Here is a 21,346-nt window from a genome sequence, read left to right on the forward strand (position 1 = left end):
CTCTTCCTTCCACGTCTTCCTCAAGGTACTCCTCTGGTTGTGGCTGCTCTTTTGCAGTCTCTACTGATTACAATGCTGGGCTGGAAAAGACCAGCATGTTTATTATTTTATGGTTATTTTTATGGTACAAATTATTTCATGTGGCTTCTCTAATCCTCTCTGCTTACTTTATATTTCTTTAAATCAACTCATTTTAAAAATTAAGTCCTGCCCCATTGATGATACCTATGACATCAGAGATGTGGTTCATTTGTTACGTAATTCCTAAAACACATTAAAATAAATATATGAGTATTTTCAAATTTCTTTACTACCAGTGCAAGGCTCAGACAGCTAAATAGTACATAAAAAGGTGATTTTGCTATGATAGAGTTTTGCTTGTCAATGTTGCTAAGAGAAAAGTTTATTTTTTCCCTATAAGGTCATATTGTGAATACAAATAATTTCAAGAAGAGAGTTGACTAGACTTCTGCGCTAGGGAATTTTTTTTACAATTGCTGCTTTCCTTTCTGAGTCACCATAGGACATGTTTGAATCAATTTCCAAGAAAAAGTGGTTTGCTCAGAAAGCTGTATGTGTGTGGGGTCAGAGAGGTTTGCCCAGCCTCCACAGCTAAGCTCCACTGCTGTGTGTTTATCGCTGTGTTCTTCTCATTATGCCCACGTCGCTGGAGCTGTTGTCCCCTTACAAACTTGTATCTAATTCATTTACAAGATGAATTCCAGGACACGGTGCTGTTCACGGATTTGCAGATTCCCGCAGATGTCAACATGTGTTAAGAGTTCCAGAGGAACCTCTTCATGCCTCATCGGGGTCAGCCGGGCCTTCAGGTGGGAGCCTTTCCCCTGGCTCTGATGTGACATTTCAAATGAGTCACACTCTGAATCTGGAGAGTTTTTGTGGTGGGTGCACATATCCTTTTCAGCTACAGGAAAAAGGGATGGACCTATTGTGTGTCACTTTTCCGCTCTCCTCTGTCTGTTTATAAAAGAAGTCTTTCATTTAGTGGAGTCTGGGCTCCTTCCTCTGCTACCATCTTCATTTCCCAGCGAATGAATTGGGTCTCGGCTTCTGATCATTCGGCATCCACTGCCTCTTCTCTGGGGCCGCCCTGAGCAGCCCAACACAGCTCTGGGCTGTGTTCCATAATCCCTTTTAATTCCTTGTTGGTGGCTTGCTGGCCCCTTCGCTTCACCTTCCTGCCAGATTTAATGCCTTTTAACATGCTGGTTAGGTCTTCTGGAAATTTGCAAAATGAGATGAAAAATCGAATCTCCAGCCCCTACTTCTCAGTGAGCACTATTTTCAAATAAGCACCCACTATCTTTCTTCCTCATCGTCTGTGCTTCTCCCTCCACAAAAGCGCCCCCATAAAACAACCGGGAACTATTCTGTTTTAATAATAAAGCTCGTCTTGTATGGGAGTGTAAGCAATGTAAGATGAGTCCGTGCACGCGAAGAACATCACACCACCTGCCCAGCAGCCCCCTTTCCTGTAGATGTGTCTCTTCTAGAGTACAGGTGGCCGGAAGGAGCTAGGGGATGCAGAGTGACATCTGGCAGTCTCAGGACTAGGTTATGAGACTGACATGAGCTAATGCCAATGTCACCCCCCACGGAGGGACGTTGGGCACGTGTTCCTCCTTGGCTCCACGGAAAAAGGGACCATCTTCTCAGTCGTGGCGTTCTCTGAACTCCATAGGAGAAGGGCTTCAGAAAGTTCTGGAAAATGCATATTTTAAAACCACTGTGCACAGCGTCCAGCAGAGGGTGTAACGGTTACATCACTAAATTCCTGATTGGCCAACCATGGTTCGAGTCCTAGACCCGGTAATTTGAAACTCACACTGGGTGTGAATGCGTGTGTACCTAAGATCTCAGGAGGAAAATGGAGGAGAAGGGATTGTAGCCTTCCCTGGGGTGTGATTTCTCACTTTCTCTCTCACTGTCTCTGTCTCTCTCTCCAGTGAGTGCATATGCCATAGGCAAAAAAAAAAAGCTCTAAAAAAGGCAAAAACAACTATGCACAGACTTCAAAATGTTTCATATAAAACGAACTATTTTTCCATGAACTTTCTAAATAATAGATGCATACAAACATAAAATAATTCTCCTCATGCTGCCTAACTCCTGCCTGTCTCGGGGACCTATGACCCAAGTCCCCATCCTCTGTCCCAGTCCCTGTGAATCTGTTCTGTATACTGACATGACGGTGATCGTCTAAGGATGTACATTTGACCATGTCAATGTTCTGCCTAAAATCTTTTACCTATGACCTAGAGCAGTTAGGACATGGGAGTCTGGCACTGTTGGGAAGAGATCTCATAGGGAACAGGGCGGTTTACAGCCGAGCACACAGGTCTTGTGTGTACTCGAGACTGCTAACCTAAGAGGCCCACGTGCTCCCCGGAGGTCAGACCGTATTCCTGTAGACCACGCACCCTCGGTCTCCGGAACGACCAGCCCATGCTGTCTCTCTTCACTGCTTTCCCACATCTGTCCTGTCCTCAGTCTCTGCTAAAACCTCTTGAGAAAACAGAAGAAATCAGAAGAGAATTCCTCTAGTTTCCATCACTATTGCTACTCACCTGCCTGTGTCTTAGTTCATATACTGTTCTCATTCTCATTTCTTTTCTTTTTTTTTAGAGATATTTTTGCTATAGGGTGAATGCACTCACCAGACAGAGACAGACAGAAAGCGAGAAATCACCCCCCAGGGGGGCTGGCCATGCTGCAATCCTTTCTCCTCCATTCTCTTCTTGGGATTTTGTGTGTGTGTGTGTGCGCACACACACACACACACACGGCTTTTTTGTTTTTTTAAGCCACTGGGTCTGGGACTCCATCTATGGTTGACTATGTGGGAATCCAGCGACATAACCATTAGACCATCTGCTGGTCCCACTGTTCTCGTTTCTATTGCTATGTGTCTTCTCTTAGCAAAGGTTAACCCCTCTGCCCATGGAAAAGACTGCATCCCCTCTCACCTGCTCTAACACACCACACCAGCTCCCCTCGGCCCTCCCTCCATCACCATTCTGTGTCGACGTACGAAGTCACCCTCTCTGAACCAGCGGCAGTGGCAGCACCGACACCTCACAGTCTGTGTTTCTCTCCAGTGACTGTTCCCAAGTTCTCAAAGGGGTTTTCACTGTTACTGTGTTTATTCCAAATCTCTCTCAAACATACTTAAATCAGGGTTTTACCTTCACACTTAAGAAAACTCGTCTCTTCAAGTCACTGAAGACGCCCACTTGGCTAGGTCCCAAGCTGCTCTTAGCCCTAGTTTTCTCTGGCCATCCCCAGCGTTTGACAGGTCCAACCCTAGCTCCTCCTAGAAACACGTTCTCTATTTGTTTCCACGACGAGGAACTGTACTGTGCTCCTGTCTGAGCCCTTCCCTGGCTGCTCTTCCCATCTCCTCACCTCCTCTTTCTCATTCCTGTGCAAACGCAGGGGAACTGCCATCACTCCCTCTCCCAACCTTCCCACAGTTTCCAATCTCCCTCAGAGCTACAGTCACAATCGTTCAATGCTCATAAATCCTGGCAGCCTCAGTCCCCTTTCCTTCCCTCCCTTCTTCCCTTCATTATTCTGTCTTCGTCCTTCCCCAAGCTGCAAGTATCCTGCCACAAGGCTTCGGCACCTAGCTCCCGCTCTGGCCTCCACCCCAGCACACAGGCACTGTTTGTCCCCTCCCCTTCAGTGGCACGGAGTGCTGGAAAGGAAGCTCATGGTGCAGCTGCAGGAGCTCCCTGTACGCACTCCACCCCGTGCTCACAGACAGCTGGTTTTCACTGGGTCCTCACTGGGCTGGGATGGAGAAATTTCCTCTCCCTCCTCATTCGATGGGGACAACGATCTTTTTATGAGGACCTCACCCACATGACATCATCCAATTACCTCCCAAAGGCTCTATTTTTAAATACTATTAAATTAGAATGTAAGGCTATTATTAATTAATTTACTTATTAAGAGAAATTTCCACTATAGGGCACATGTGCTAGTTGGAGAGAGAGAGAGACAGAAAGCAAGAAATCAGCCCCCGGGGGGTATAACCATGCCACAATCTCTTCTTCTCTTGGAATTTTGGGCACGCACACACATGCAACTGGCATGAGTTTTAAGTCGCTGGGCCTGGGGCTCAAACCACATTAGACTGTGTGTGAGGGGGGGTCCAGTGACATAACCATTACACCACCTGCTGGTCCCAATTTAGTAATGTATGTTAGCTGCAAGATTTATTAGGGTTTTCAATTCGATAATGCCATTCATGCATCTCCTGGGGAAGGTTGGAGTCAATAAAATACTCAATGTTTTCCACACACAGCTGACCTCTGGGGGTGTCAAGGCTCCCTCTGGGATGTGTTCTGTAGACCTACCAATCTCAGTGTGGTCTGTGGACCAGTGGGTTCACAAATTATTCATTACTTATCTGTAATTAGAAAAGTAATTCAGAAATTAAGAGCTAATATCTAAACAAATGTTACAGAAACTGGACTTTGCTACCAAGAGTATTATCAGTGGGCTTGTGTTTTGCTTTTTCTCATTTGGTTTTTCTAGTACTTCATTGTTCTGGTGTCAGTTCATGACAGATTGTAAGGAATAACAAAAAGCCCTGCACTTATCACGTAATTTGAGGAGCACTGCCTTAAAGCAGACTTCAGGACAACATAGGTTGAAGATTCAAACACCACTTCTGTTTTTAGGCTGTATTTCTGTCATTTTTCCACTGCATCTTCGTGACAACGGGGCGAGCCTGTGTCCCTCTGCCCTACACACATGCAGGCGGCACTGCCTGCTACACCGCCCTGCCCCCTGGGCCTGGCGCAGGTCACTTTATCCTCCACAATTCAGCTGGAAGGTTCCTGGCTCTATGAAGCTGCCCTAGATTCTTCTGCACAGACTGGGACGACTCCTCTGCTTCTACGGCTCTCTAATAACCTCATCCCCAAGCTGATCTGCTTTTCTTAAAGGATTTTCTGTGCTACAAACAAGAATCAAACCCCGTCTCGTGGAAGGATCTGGTCTCGTCGCTGGATATAAATAAGCCCAGCTGCTTGCCTGTGGATTTCATTCTCAAGCACACACGGCATCACCTACTAATCAGATTATCGGGTATTCAGAATTCGTTTTGAGACTGATTGTGCTATGACTCGCACGCCATATAATTGGCCCATACAATTCCATTTCAGCTCTTTTTAATGTTTTCATTGAGTTGTTCAGCCCTCGCTGTAGTAAATTTTAGAAGATTTTATCATCTCCCCAAAACCTGGTACTCAGTCATAGTCATTTCTTTCATTCTCCAATCCCACAGCTAATCCCTGGGAAATCGTCAAACCACTTTGTCTCTACATATTTGCATTCTGAATGTTCATTCATATGGAACTATAAAACACAAGTAGGCTTTTGCGTCTTTTTTTTTTTTTACTTAGAATACTATTTATCTTTTTAAAGAATTATTTTTATTTAACTCTATTTACTTATTTAATTATTTGTTTTGACCAGAGAGGGACAGAGTGAGAGAGAGGAAAAGTGAGAAAGCAAGCTGCCAGGTCTAAGACTCGAACTGCAGTCGGCCATGTGGGAGTCCGGTGCCCTTAACCACCACACCACCTGCCGGTCCCAAGAATACTATTTTTCAAGAGTCAGCTCTGTTGTAGCAGGTATCAGGACCTTATTCCCTTTTATTGTCCACGTTTGCTAGTATCTCACTGAGAATTTCTGTATGTATCAATACATTTATAAGACAAATTGTTCTCCGGGGTTTTCCTATTACGTCATTACTTGGTTTTGGTATCAGTATTTGGTGATATTAGTTTATAGAATGGGTTAGGAAATGTTCTAACTTCTTCTATTTTTCTAAAAAGAATTATTTATTTAATTTCATTTATTATTTATTTTTACTGTGTCATGTATCACTTAGTAATTTGCTATAGGGCATGTGTACTCAGCAGAGAAAGAGAGAGAGAGAGGGAAAGTGAGAAAGCAAACTGCCTGGTCCAGGACTTGAACCATGGCTGCCACATGGAAGTCCAGTGCCTAAACCACTATCGCACCTCTTGGCCCCCACATCTTGTATTTCTTAAAGAAAGTTTGTAAAGAAGTATCACTAATTCTTCTTTAAATATTTGCCAGGATTCACTCGTAAAGCTGTCTGTGCCTGGACTTTATTTTGTGAGATTTATGTTTGTTTTTTGCTTGTGTATTTTTAGAGAGGATGGATGTGGATGATAGAGATTGTGAGGGGGGAAATAAGGGTAGGGAGTGGGTGGTGGAGGGTGGGTGTGGGGTGCAAGGGGAGGAAACACTTGATAGATGAAAAAATGTAAACGTCTCTGTTAAAAATGAAAAGATTTAAAAATGTACCTAATTATATGCTCCCTATAAGAGTCACTTCACCTGTTAAGTGCACCCATAGACTGGGGGGGAAAAAGACACAGGAAAAGACACTCCATTCAAATGGAAACCAGAAGAGAGTAAGGGTGATGATACTTAAAAAAAATAAAAAGGAAAGAAAATACTTAATTTCTATTTTAAAAGCTGTACTTGTTATGTGTATTCAGGCTTTCTTCTTACTGTGAGTCCACAGTGGCTGTTTGTGTCTCTCCAGAAATGTGCACTACCCTCTGAGTTACCCATGTTGGCTTGTATATGCTCACAGCATTCCCACATGGACTTTATTATGACTGTAAGGTTGGTAGTTATGGCTCCACTCTTGGTTTTTATTTTATTAATTTGAGTCTTATTTCTTTTTTTCTTTATCGGTCTAGCTGAAATTTTGTCAATTTTGTTGCTATTTTTCAAAAAAACAATCAGAGTTCACTGATTTTTCCCTATTTTTCATTTCATTTTATTTGTTTATTTAATATTTTCATCGGCTTGTTTTCTTCTTAAACTGGCAGTGTAATATTTGAGATCTTTTCACAAAATAGGCATTTACAATTATAAATTTCCCTCTAAATGTTCTAGCAGCATTCTATAATTTTTTGCATGTTGTGTCTTCATTTTCATTTATCTCATAAATGTTCTAATTTCTGCTGTGTTTTTCTTGACTCATTGATTATGTAGAAACATGTGATTAATTTCTATGTATTTTCAAATTTCCAAATTTCTAGGATTTATTTTTAATGTCACTCCACTGTTGACGGGGAACACATGTAGCATGTTTGCAGTCCTTCTGATGGTACTGGGACTTCCGTAGCAGCAGCTCTCCTGGGGGGTGTTCCGTGTGTACTTGAGAAGAACGCGTACTCCGCTGTTCACGACTGGGGCACCCCACAGCTGTCTGTTAGGTCTGGCTGGTTTACAGTGTCCAGTTCTACTTCCTCGATGCTCTGACTCACTGTTCATCATTTATTTTTAATTCTAAAAATCTATTCTTAAAGTTCATCCGTCTCCCTTATCCGTTTCCCATAAAAGTAGTGAGTAATAACCCTTAGTACCAGAGTAAATGTGGCTATTCAGGATTCCTGGGAGTTGATATTTTGCTCAAGAACGTAAACTTGCCAAAAACCTTCACTGAAGGGCGTTCTGAAAATTCCCTTGCACGGGGCTGCAGGGGATAATGCCCAGGGCGGACTGGCAGGCCTGCCCTCCTGCTCTGACTAAAGCTACCTTTGGAATCTGGAGGGAAGAATGCTACTGCTGTCTTTAGTACAGGAGAGGTGTGCACCCGCTTACCCAGTCACTCATGGACAGTGAGTGAGGACCTAGGACGAGCCAGGCACTCCCAGTACTGGCCGTGGTTTTACGACAGCATAAGATCAAGGGTCTGGGAACCAGCCTGTGGCATGGTGGTTAAGACAGCTGGATCCCACATGGCTGACTACAAAGTTCGAATCCTGGACCTACGGGCTTAAAAAACATGTGAATCGCATATGTGTGCATGCTGCAAATCCCAAGAGAAGAATGGAGGAGAAGGGAGTGCAGCACGGCCATCCTCTGGGGGCAGGGGGTGCTTCCCCCTCCAATCTGTCCTTCCGGGAGTGCATGCTCCACATAGTAAATCAGGTAGTAAATTTTTTAAAAATCAAGGATTCACAAATTTCTTCGTTGACACTACAGCTTCTGCTTGAATGAGCCAAATCACAGATGCAATTATTACACATAAAGTATGAAATGTATTGGTTATGATTCCTCACATAAAAGATCAAGACACTTAATAACTTAAAAATAGAGAAGGGACATTTACATCTATGTCAACTGGTTCCAGATGGTTAGGACATTTGAACATCTGTGATTTTGTTTGTTTTTTATTATTTTTGTTTTTATTGTTTTCTGTCTCAGTACCAAACTCTGTTCTTGCTTTCTTTGTACCTGTTTTTACCATCTGACATCTGATTTGATACTTTGAAAATGATCTTGGCTGGAAAGGCAGAAACATAAAACATTTAGAGTTCTTTCTAGGACAAAAGCAAATAAGAAAGCCCAGCAAGTAGCCTGAGTCATGTCGTCTATTCGGCAACTCAAATTTTTATGTGTAGATGTGTGAGCAGGTTTCTGTGTGTTGCATGTATGTGTGCATCGCCCGAGTCGAGGTTAAAATTTAATGGCTCAGTCTGTTGAATAAATAACACTTAAAAAAAAGGGGGAAACAGTAAAGAAACAGATGGCTAATTCCACTGAGAGCAGCTAAGGGTGATCACTGGGCCTCAGCAGGTTCTGCAACCTCCACCATCCAGAGCAAAAGGAGATTACAAATGCTTTCTGTCCACAGGGCTCCCCTACTTCAGCCCTTTCTCGACCTGTGCAAGAAGGAATGTTTCACCCAATACCCCAGCCTCTGAGCTCAACTCTCTCCCCCGTGTGTAGGGTAATATTCAGCGTCCAGGGGCCCTCCAGATGTAAGCTTCCATTTCCCCTACCACGTTGACCGATGGTCCTGCTATAGAAAGCTCTCTAGACACAGACAGATATAATATAAAACCTCAGGAACTTACGAGATACAAGACACTGAGCAATTTTCCTAACTTCTCTGAGTCTCCTCAGTCTTCTAATACAGAAACGAGACCACAACAAAACAAAACACCGGATTACACTGGACAGCAGAGAGGGTAACTATGAAAAGGTGTCTGATACATGCCAGGCACTTCCCCAAAAGGAGCTTAATACGTGCAAATAACACATGTTCATTCCTCATCCTGTGTTCTGCACTCACACATGTGCTCTCACCGACGGGCTGAGTCTCATTCAAAGCCACGACTGCTGGCGTGGCCCTTCCTCCTGTCCAGCACCTTCCAACAACGGTTATTCTCTAGAGGGAAAGATGGACAAGTGCAGGCCTCCCTGCTCCCCGCCCTCTGCCTGCCAGCCGCAGTCCTGTGGTGAAGGGAGGAGCCCCTTGGTCTCATCCACTCTGGTCATTATCTTTCTCTCCCCACAACACTCAGGTTCACAGGCTCCTTTAAATGCTATCCCTTGCTTCTTGAGACCAGGATCACTGACCTTAATACATGTCCTTCAGATCTGCTGCTTCCTCCCTTTCCTATGCATTCTCTTCCCAGATTACGGAAATCCCCAAACCGCACAGGACTCAGCCCAGCCCAAGTCTGAGCAGTAAACGCTGAGTTCTCCGACCTCGCGCAGTCTCTGTCCGGGGCAATAGAGAGACCTAACCTGTATCAGGTAGCTCAGGGAAAAGACCGAGACTCAGCACTGACCCAGACGGTCCCCAGTCCAGGCCAGATGGCGAACTGATCATTAACCTCTTCTGGTGGACTTGCTTTTCCCCAAAATGAGCTGTTATAATTAATTACCCATAATCTGGCATTTTATCAAGAAATGTCATCCATTAACTTAACACTTTCACTCCCAGCTCAATGATAATTAATGATCACACTGATACCCCGTGATGTCAAAGTACTCTGAAGTCACTTTAGAACACGGAGTGAGAGAAAATGACAATAAGAGAGGGAATGAGACAGCAAGAAGCAGAAAGGTCAAATCATGTTCAGCACAGTTTTAATATCAAGGGTACAAAGCGTTGCATCTGCAGTGTTCTGGAAACCCCACCTCCCTTACAGAAATGTCCCAGGTAACTTCTCCAAACAGGCTCACATAGAGCATCTGAAAAATCAACATACTTTAGAGTTGGCTGAATCTCTGTAGGAAGTATGCCTCCCATCTCCACCTGCAGTCCTACAGTGTCCCAGTTCAGGCACTGGTCAGCAGGAGTGGAGCAAAACTTTATGTCAGACAAGGGGTTAACAGCCAGAATATACAAGGAACTCAAACAATTCAACAGTAAAACAAAATGAAAACCAAATAGTAATAATAGTAATTGGGTTAAAAATAGACAAATGGAAAAAGTAGGAAAATTACTCAAGAAGATATTTCTCAAAAGAAGACATACACATGGCCAATAAACATCTGGAAAAATGTTTAAAGAAATGTTTTCTTTAGAGATACCATGGTAGACCAGCAAGTGATATGGTCAGTAAGGCGCTGGGTCCCACGTGGCTGACCTTGCAGTTCGAGTCCCACACCCTGTGGCTTGAAATACACACTGGGTGTGTGCGTGCGTGCCCAAAATCCCAAGGGGAGGATGGAACAGAAAGGATTGTGGTGGGACCCTCTCCCCTGAGGAGTGATTTCTTTCTCTCCCTCTTCCTCCCTCCAGTGAGCACGTGAGCCCAATGGCAAAAACCGGAAGATTTTGGTTCTATACAACTATTGTGATGTTTTCTTTATTTCTGTGAAGAATGACACTATTATTTTGATAAGAGATGCATTCAATCTGTAAATTGTTTTGGTAATGTGGACAATTAAACCATGTTATTGTTCCAATCAATGAACATAGTATGTTTTTGCATTTATTTCCGTCGTATTCAATTTCTTTCATGGGCATTTTGTAGTTTTCATTATAAAGATCTTTGCCTCTTAGTTAAATTGATTATCCAAGATATTTTATTTATAACTGTAGTAAATGGGATTCCTCTTATAATTTCAACTAGTTCATTATAAAAATGTTACTGGTTTTATATTTTAAGTTTGTATCCTCCAACCTTACTAAATTTGTTTACAAGTTCTACTAGGTCTTTTGGCTGAGTCTTTAGGCCTATATGTATGTGTGTGCGTGTGTGTGTGTGTGTGTGTTTATATGTGATCATTGATCATACTATCTTCAAAGAAGGACGATTTGATCTCTTCCTTTCTAATTTTGATTTCCTTTATTTCTTTCTCTTGCATTGTTCTGGTTAGGACTTCCCATACTGCACTGAGCAAGAATTTTGAAAGTTATTATTCTTGTCTTGCACCAGTTCTGAGAGAAAAAGTTTCAACTTGTCCTTGTTCAGTGTGATGTTAACTGTGGGGCGTGCTACACATAGTCTTCATTGTGTTGAAGTATATGCCTTCTACACTTAATTCATTACGTATTTTCTTCAGGATGAGATGTTGAATTTAATCAAAAGCTTTTACAGTGTCTGTTGAGATGATTATTTATTCTATTAATTTGGTGGATCACATTTACTAATTTGCATATGTTGAACTTTCCTTCCATCCTTGGGATAAAACCCACTTCATCACTTGTAATCTTTTAAATTTACTGTTGTATTCAGTTTGCTAAAATTTTGTTAAGGTTTTCTGTATTTATATTCATCAGGGATATAGGTCTGTCATTTTATATTTTTGGTTGTGCCTTTTCCCGGTTTTGGTATCAGGGGAATGCTAACCTTGAAGAATCATTCAGCGATGGTTCCTTCAGCTTCAATTTCATGGAATGATTTGAGGAAAATTGTGTTTGTTCTTCTTTTAAAGTTGTATTATAAAGCAGCAGTGAAGTCATTCATTCCTGAGTTTTTCTTCATTGAGAGATTTATTTTTCTTGCAAGATTTTTGCTATAGTGTCAATGCACTTGCTGGAGAGACAGAGAGACAGAGAGCGAGAAATCACCCCCCCGCCCAAAGGGTGAACTCCATTTTCCATTTCAGTTTTTTTTTTAAAAGTGAACTCCATTTCACTTTTTTTATTGGTGTGCTTTAACATTCGTAACCCCCACCTTCTCTTCCATTTTCCTCTTGGGATTTTTGCCGGACACACACACACACACACACACACGCACGCACACACACAGTGTGAATTTCAAGCTGCCAGTTCAGGACCTGGACTACAGTCAGCCACACGATAGTCCAGGGCCTTCCCCACTACCCAGGAGAGATTATTTTTAAAAATTAGGCTTATTAGTTATTTATTGGTCTATTTGCATTTTCTAATTCTTCCTGATTCCAACCTGGTAGATTGCATATGTCCGGGAATAGGAACTCGTCTATTTCATCTAGGGTTTTTAGTATGTTGGCATGTAGTTGTGAGTAATAGTCTCTAACGATCTCTCGTGTCTCTGTGGAATCAGCTGTAATGTCTCTTTGTCATTTATGATTTTATATATTTGGGTCTTCTTTTTAGTTAAGGTAGTGGTTTGTCAATTCTATCTTTAAAAAAATAAACTTTTCATTGTGTTGATCTTTTATATTTTTTTACATGTTAAAATCTTAAAATTCAGGGTCACTAAGAATGCAGCCATATTCACAAAATGAAGCCACAATGACTTTAGGAAACCTCTTGATCTGGTGTCCGTGTAGGCACTGAGACTTGGGTGGTGCCCACAGGCCTGGAGAGAGCCTACTACACAAACAGCTGGTTCTGACAACAACAACTTCTGCCCAGAAGATTCTCCATGAGAGGTGCCACCAGGGAAAAGTGACCACCCTCCCAGCTGGTTACTGGGCGAAACAGGGCAAGGTATCACATGCCTGATTTCTTACCAGGTGATCAGAGGCTAAGAAAATATATTTTAAGGTGTAAAGTTTATTCTCACAAAATGGAAGCAAAGTAAAATCACTTATTGGAGAATCAAAATATACAAGAAAGGACTGGACCTGGAGGCATGTTCCTTTGGTCCCAGCTACTCAGGAGGTTAAAACGGGAATATCACAACATAGACTCTATTTAAAAAAAAAAAAAAAAGTTAAAGGGAAGATACTGAACATCAGAAAAGAAGCAGAGAAGACAAAGCGTGTGATAAAGCCCTGAGCTCAGGATCTCGCCTGGGAATGAAAACAATTAAATCATTGGGGAAAGCAAGGAAGGCAGTTTCTCCAGTAACGTGCATCAGTTTCAGGTTGGAGCAACACTCTGTCACTGGAGCAGGGTAAGAAATATCAGTCACGATCCAAAAGGAAACATTTCAGACCAAGAGAAAACCAGCCAGTTCTGCTGTGGCCACTTGCACTTTGTAGCAGACCCAGGTTTGCTGCATCGCGGTACACGAGCAATGATTTATAAACACAACAGTTTAGGTCACAGAGGAGGTGGCTCTTCTGACCCCATGGGGCCCACTCTCTGGGGACAGAGTAAAATCCTACTGGATTATAAGATCCAGAGTCACCCGGAGATTGAAAGGAAAGCTAGAATCAGCATTCCTCACTGCTACCTTTAAAACACCATGGAAACTGATTTTTTAATCACTTATTCTTAAACAATATGATGGCTACATTTAGAGACTGTGAGCTTTGCTGGTTGATAGACTCTAAGCAAGTGAATTCTTTACTACCTGTAAAAGTGAACTCCATTTCACTTTTTTTATTGGTGTGCTTTAACATTCGTAAAGCAATAAAAGTTTTCTTATTACTTTCGAAATTTTTTATGTGTGCACAAATCTGTTTGCCTCACATTGTTCGGCATCATCCAACTATCAATAGTCACAATTCTCCAAAACGATTTTTCTTCTAAATGGGCCTTGCAAAACACACGCAAACACAAAAATACACTTAAAGCCTCTATTATTTCATTATAGCCAATCATCCCTTTCCCAAATTCCTTCTGAATTATTTCATAAATTAACCATTAGTAAAAGGTAATGCTTTTTCACAGGGAAAGAAATGTCTTTTTATATGATATGTAATAGGAAATGATCTTCATTTAAAAAGTAATGCTTTTTCACAGGGAAAGAAATGTCTTCTTTTATATGATATGTAATAGGAAACGATCTTCATTTAAAATTAAACACACTATTACAAATACCTTTTAAATATATAATCTTTTGCTTTCCTCTCAATTAAAAAGTTTTATAGAAGTAACTTGGGAAATAAAACCACTTTTCCTGGTGGAGCCGGCTTTCTCAGACAGCTCCTCTACTGCCCCCTAATGTGCGCGGACAGCATAACAGCTCCACCTTGTAGACAGGATGCAGTTGAGACGCCAGCATTACTGAGACACCAGACCCTATTTCAATGCAACGTGGTCAGGTACGTCTTCTTATTAAATATCAGGTCTAGGTGACACATGACCCAATACAGAATGGAGAGGTCAAGAGTAGCTGTTATTCCTGATGCCTATGTAATGAAGAGCAACTTCCCTGTACTTTCACTTGTTCATAATAAATATGGAAGGTGTTATTATTTCTGCTTTACCGTAAAAAAAGCCCCTCAACTTCAAACAATGGATAATTTGGTCCAGTCACCCCGGTTGTACACGGGTGGAGTCAAGTAGAAAAAGGAGAAGCAAACGTACTAGAAATGTCCTAGACATTGCTTCTCTTGTGCTTCTCCGTGCTTGGCCACAGAACCTTCTGGGCCCCAGAGAGCAGGCTAGCAGGAGAGATGGAGCACAGAAAGAGAAAGTGAAGCAAACAGCCACAGGATGGGAGGGCATCGAGGTAATCGCAGCTTCAAACAGGCTGTGGTGACACACTGCAAAGCCACAGGGAAGCAATTAGGATTTGCTTCTAAGAAACTTATTGGGCAAATTTCCAGCGGGATAACCAGGCACTAATAACAGGCCCCTCTGGACCCTGCAGTCATTAGAACAGTGCCTTTCACGTTGCCCGTGTACCGGCCGTTGTCGGAGAAGCAGGGGTGAGCCCCGGTGCCTCAGGTGAGTGGTTCCCAGAACGTGGTCCTTGGTCAGCACCACCGCCTGGAAGTTACTATCAGGGTTAATTCTCAGCATTCACCCCACCTCCAGACCCACAACGTGAGAATACCTGGGAATGGGGCCCAGAAGTCTGTTAAACACGAGAGTTTTAAACGCATGCTTAAACCTGGGAATTAGGTTTAGATAAATCCCTTCATTTGTTCAGCATGTGCTCTCAGTGACCTTCACTATCAGGAGACTTCGAGAAGTCCTGATTTTAGGGATTAAGAGGAAAACTTCACTATACACCCAATAAAAACGACACTAATTTCTTTTCCCCTGAGAAGCACGTAGTAATTCCAATTCTCCTCTCTCATTTTAGCCATGGATGCACGGAAATGAGGACAGCAGAACACCAATTCCCAGAGTCTTGGTAGATTTGATTTCCTACCTCTGGGTGGAAATACGGAATTGGGAGAGGTGTCAGGGACCTAGTGTGGAATAATGAGCAAATGATTGGGTCTTATCTCCACACTTCGGTTGCATAAGGAGAGCATTTCTCATGGTAATTTGCTATGGTTATACGAGTGCAGGTTGGTGACAGTTTCCCTAAATTTGCATTCTGTTCTCAGAAAACAAGCTCTTCCAATATTTGTATTTTCTAGATTCTATGGGCAAAAAAAAAGTCCAATTATTTTTCTTTCTCAAAAAACTTTATATCCACTATTTAATTTCAACCCCATCTTGATCTTGTGTAATAGGCATTACTATTATTATTATTCCCATTTCATAGGTAAGAAGACAGGGTTTTCCATCTATCTGGTCAGTCTGAGTGAGATCCAGCCAGAATTCCTTGGATTTTTCATTCCTATGAATAAAGTCTACAGTGTGCTTTGAGGCAGAAACACACTATTCTTGATTTTACATCCCTAATAATGTCTAATAATACATCTGGAAAACCATTTAATAGATTTATTGATAAAAAATGCATTATTTAATTGTATTGCTTGCATTTAAAGAAGGAAACAAGAAACAGCTCCTCCGAGAATGGAAATATATTTGCAACAGGGCTAGCACATGCCACGGTGGTTAAGGCACTGGACTCTCACATAGCCGATCACGGTTCAAGGTCTGGACTCGGCAGTCTGGAAGTCATGCCTGGTGCATGTGTGTGCAAGAGCAAAGCCCTGAGAGGAGAATGGAGAAGAGCGGGTGGGTGGACACTCTCTGGTGTGGGGACTGCTCACTTTCCTTCTCTGTCTCTTTCAGGTGAGCACATGCACACTATGCCAAAAACCCTAAAAAAAGGAAAGAAAAAGTATGCCCTAAGATCATAATGAAGACTAGAATTACAATACATTTGTGAGTGCCCTGTGCAGTGCTTGGCCCACAGCTGTCATCGGCAACTGATGGGAGACTTTGGAAAATGTTTGCTGCTACGTCTCATTAAGGGGACCAGGGACTGGCCAGTGGGGACCAGAGAGGGGACAGAGTGCGTATGTGACTATGAAGCAAGCAGGTTAAAACAGTAATAAACCTTCTGTTTTCACTGTCTTAATTTTTTCCTTTTATACTCTTTCTCCTAATATTTCTACTAAATGTTTAATGCGTCAAATCACTTGTTTTCTAAAATACTGTATAAAAGTGCAGATGAGGGAACCAGCAGTTAGCGTAATGGCTATGTCGCTGGACTCCCACATAGTCGACCATGGTTCGTGTCCCGGACCCGGTGGCTTAAAACTCACACCGGGCGCGTGTGCGTGCGTGCCCAAGATCCCGAGAGGAGAATGGAGGAGAAGGGATTGCAGCGTGACCATCCCCCCTGGAGGGTGATTTCTCGCTTTCTGTCTCTATGTCTCTCTCTGTCTGTCTGGCGAGCGCACGCGCCCTACAGTGAAAATCTCTCCAAAAAAAAAAAAAAAGTGCAGATGAGAAAACATGTTTCTCTATTTTTATTCAAATTTGCTTTTTCATTTGCTAAGTGTTCACACATTAGAATCGCCCTTTACTCCCAAAGCAACACTTAGTCCTCCTCAGACCAATGCTTATCCTCAGTCTGCAGAGGACACAGGCTCGGAGGAGACAGGACAGGGGAACAGCGGAGCTCAAGCGCTGACACCCACAGCCCTGCTGTTCCCTCCTAGGAACTGATACCCAGGGCCCGACAGCAACTTACAACACTCCATCAAATGGCATTTCTTTCTCTTCTTAACGGCTTTGTGTCTTTGTATTTTGTTTTTTTAATTTGCTAGTGGACATGGATGCTTACTGGAGAGAGAGAGAAAGAGAGAGAAAGATGGGGAAGAAGTGAGAAAGGACGCCCCAGGGAAGAAGACCACACAGCACAATCCCTGTCTTCACTCCTCTCTCAGGATTTGGGGTGCAGTGCATGCATGTGCCTGGCTTATTTTTCAAACTACGAGACTCCCACTTTGCAGCTGGCCATGTGGGACCCTGCGGCCTTAACCCCCATGCCACTGGCTGGCCCTAAACTCTTTACTTACAATTTTTTTCCTGTAGGGAATGTGCACTCACCAGAGAGAGAGAGCAAGAGCAAGAACCTCCCATTGGATTCTGGTCACGTCAGACCCGTCTCCCATGCCTCCCTGCCACCAGCACCCAGACACACACATGCACATGGTGATGGTTTGTTCGTCAAGCCACTGAGGCTGGGCGTCAGCCCATGGTGAGCCATGTCGGGTTCAGCTCCCGTAACCACTGAGCGGACCCAGCTGACCTGTCTTAACAACTGAGGGGCTGAAATGCAGTCAGTTTAAATAAACCATTGTTTGACTAATTTCCCCATCACCGATAAACATTTAGGACATATATTTAATTTTGATCACTCATACCATCTTTTTGGATGATTAAAAAGCAAGTTTTCGGCTTCAGGGCTTATACAACTAGACTGTGAAATAGTCCTTGAAATGCAAATTCAGCCATAGTACAGCTGCATAGATGAAAGCTTTGTGAAACTCTGATATTCCGGCCAAAGAACGATTAATCTTCATTTCAGTGGTGATTTCTGATTCTGACATGTAAAAATTATGTTCATATATTTTACCCATCTTAGAAGATTAAAAATCTAGGTTGTGTAGCTGTGTTATTTAATTTTTAATTTCCGCAAACCTCACTTTAAAATGCCTACACCGTTTTTATCATAGAGAGCACCTTTTTTTTTTTCGATGCCATGTTATTAAATTCTTATTCCTGTAGTACCTTCTCATGGACTAGTTCTCTAGAAAAGAAAAATAAAATCTTGCATTCCTTTTCATAGGAAGACCAGGGTTCTGCCTTCTGGATAAATGGAGTTTGATTCAAAGGTGGCACTTTACAAATAAATATCTCCAGCCCAGAGGCAAAAGGAAAAGTTTACTTTGAGTATTTTGCCTCACTGGGGAGTCAACTGCATTCTGTACTTAAAAAATGAAAGTCAAAGAGAAGTAGCATATACCAGCACATATACTTATTCTAGATTTCTATTAACTGCACATTTGTAAAAGCAGAACTTACTGTTACTGCTCTCAGTAGAAGAGTGTCCTCCCCAAATGCAGACCTTGAAGCCCTTATCCCTGATGTGACGATATCTGGAGAAGGAGCACTTAGGAAACAAGTACATTTAAATGAAGGTATAAGGGAGGGACCTTAATCCAAAAGGACCATGATTTTAGAAGAAGGGACGTCTCCTCTTTTTCCGTGTTTGTCTCTCTGTTTTTCCTTCCTTCCTCTCTCTCTCTCCCACTCACTCCCTACACTGTGAGGATGGAGAAGTGGCAGTCTGCAGACCAGGAAGGAGTCCACACTGGGCTGGCACTCGATCGTGGGCTTCCAGATTTCAGACTTCTAAGAAAAGGCATTTCTGTTGTGTGAGCCACTTACCCTGCACTATGTTGTGACAGCAGCCCTGGAAGGCTGCTAAGGGAAGACCGAAACTCAGAGATGAGTGTGTACGTCTGTCTACTAGAACCTGGAAACCGCGCAGGTCACACCCGAGTTGCCAACCTGTGACACGCAGACATTCATGAGTTTGCCCTTAGGACTTGAGCATCTTCCTCTACAGAGCATAAGTGTGCGTGTGCCTGTCTCTCCCCGAGCACACGGTGTCCCTAGAATGTGGAGCACTGTCTTCTTCGTGTCTCAGGCCTTCCCTCCATCCTGCCCTCCTTAAACCAATCCAGGCAGGACTCTGCCCCTGACATTGCTCTGGGTGACCTGCACACTCCCTGCCCTTGAGGAGCGTCCTTCCAGAATGCCTGTCACCAGCAGCTTTCTACTATAAGAATGTTCCTTGAATAAAATGTAAACATCACTGTGTGTTTTACAAGCTCAGTGTTGCTGTTCCGATCCATGGTTGGGTTATAATGAATTAGAGTCCGAGAGTTTATTTGGACCATATTCCCAAAGCCAATTACTCTTCAGTTTGTCTGCTCAGTATTTTATTTTTTTTTTCACAAACAACGATCTTTACTAAACTTTATGCAGCTCCCCAGGGCAACGCTGCACTGCCAGCCTTTCTCAGGGTTGTGGCTGGCACCACGAGCTCGTGTCTGAAACAAATTTAATGAGCTCACTTTACCGTCCCTCCTCTAGGTCTTGAGGAAAATATTAAATCCAGGGACCAAGACTAAAACCCATTGAATACCATTGACTTTTCTTGCATTTTAAAAAATCTTCGATGTTTTTATTTCTTCAAATGGATTATTTATCAAGAGTGACTGAAATAAAAAGTATCGAGTCCCATCATCATGATGGAAGTGGCTTTACGAGAAACTGGTCGGAGGACGACTATTGTCTCCCATTTTCAACCAGTAAGTAGTAGCCACTGAGACAGCCAAGAGGCGGCCGAAGAGGCTCAAGATACCTAACGCAGCATGCCTGCCCACAGGAGGAAAAGACCGAGGGGGTAACTTGGGTGAACTTCTTGATTTCATCGTACAAGACAAGCACTGAGTGCCGCGCACCCCTCTGCGAACACTGGACCATGCACCCCCAAGATAAGCTCTGCCCCCTGCATCTCGAGCCATCCTCCTCCAGCGGTCAAGCGTGCTGTGTGCACATCAGCTCCTCTGTGCCCCGACTGCATCACTGTGTGGTGATGAACGGTGTCACATGGACAGGAAGCCAAGCCGGTGCCAGTAGTGACAGACTGTGCTCGTCCCGAGTATTCCTGGATCTGGAAGGGCTCCCTTTGCAGCATTGCAGACACCCAGCAGGCAGCTCGGTGGAGGCTACTACCCTGCACGGCCACATTAACGCCTCGGCACAGGCCCCTAATCCCATCAGAGTTGTAGATCTTAGCCAGACAATCGTCGGCACCTTTGAATTCCCTTTCAGCTCCAGCTTTACCCACGTCGACTGCTAGACTGGTCTGGGGAAAACCAAGCACACAAAGCACAAAGCCATGCCCAACAGCACCGCCGCACGCCCAGTCCCTGCAAAGTAGCACTGGAACGGGGACCTCTTGTGCACACCGCCGGGATCTGCTTGTATTGATCTTCGAAGGCAAAGTTGAGAGTCTGGGTGGGGAAGTATCTGATGACATTGGCCAGGTTACCAAGCCAGAAGGACAGGACTCACTGCTCCTTGGGGACACGAACCCCACAGTCTATAATGCCCCCTTATTGCTTATCTGCGGTGACCTGCTTGTTGGCATGCTGCACCTGCAGCGGCAGCCCGACCCACCCGACGGGCGCTACTGTAGTCTCAGAGATGGCCACGGCCACTCCACCTGCCAGGCAGTCCTTGGTGAAAAACACGGCGGCATCCTTCATGTTGAAAGGAAGGAGCAGGCGACTGTGGGACAGGCCTGGGCTGGGAACCTGCTTTGATTCCGGGGCTCTGGGCCTCACCTGGTTCTTTGAAATCCATTTGTAAATAGCACCAGCTTCAGAGCACAGCGAAAGGCACTGCTCAGGGGGAAGCTGGAAGGTAGATAGTATCTTGAATGCCTGGTCTGCTCAGACTGAAACACACCAGGCATGTGTGCAAGAACCCGAGGCCTGACAGGCTCGAGGACTGGAAGGATGGGACTGAGCATGACCCGCCCTGAGCACTCCTCTCTCTCCTCCTCACTCTCTCCCTTTCATGTGTACGCAAGTGCTCTACGATGAATGAAGAAACGTACATTTTTTAAATTAGTAAATGAATGTTAGAGATGATTTCCTTGGCGTGCCCTCCGTACAGAGGTGTGTAACTCCGAGCCTAAGCAAATTCACTGGGAACACATTTCCCAGGTGCATGTCAGCCTGAAGTATCTCCCAAGGGTCCCAACGAGGGTAACAGATTTTAGACTAAGAAATGCAAGCCTGGAGGTGTTCCCTGCATGCTCTGTTATAACCTTCATCTGCCTCCTACTGTCTTGTTTTCCCCATACTCCAAGCCATCTTTGACTTAGTTATATAACAGATCCTTACTCATTTTTTTTTACATACCCATCTATGTAGATGATTTCCTTGGCGTGCCCTCCGTACAGAGGTGTGTAACTCCGAGCCT

The 21,346-nt window shown here is 43.6% G+C and overlaps 1 pseudogene; it reads right to left on the reverse strand.

Moving 5' to 3' along the window:
- Positions 1 to 1,075: 1,075 nt before the first annotated feature.
- Positions 1,076 to 20,625, reverse strand: LOC102479240 (ADP/ATP translocase 2 pseudogene; annotated as a pseudogene).
- Positions 20,626 to 21,346: the final 721 nt, after the last annotated feature.

Source organism: Tupaia chinensis, unplaced genomic scaffold, assembly GCF_000334495.1.
Source record: "Tupaia chinensis unplaced genomic scaffold, TupChi_1.0 Scaffold000695_1, whole genome shotgun sequence".
In the NCBI taxonomy this organism is placed as follows: Eukaryota; Metazoa; Chordata; class Mammalia; order Scandentia; family Tupaiidae; genus Tupaia; species Tupaia belangeri.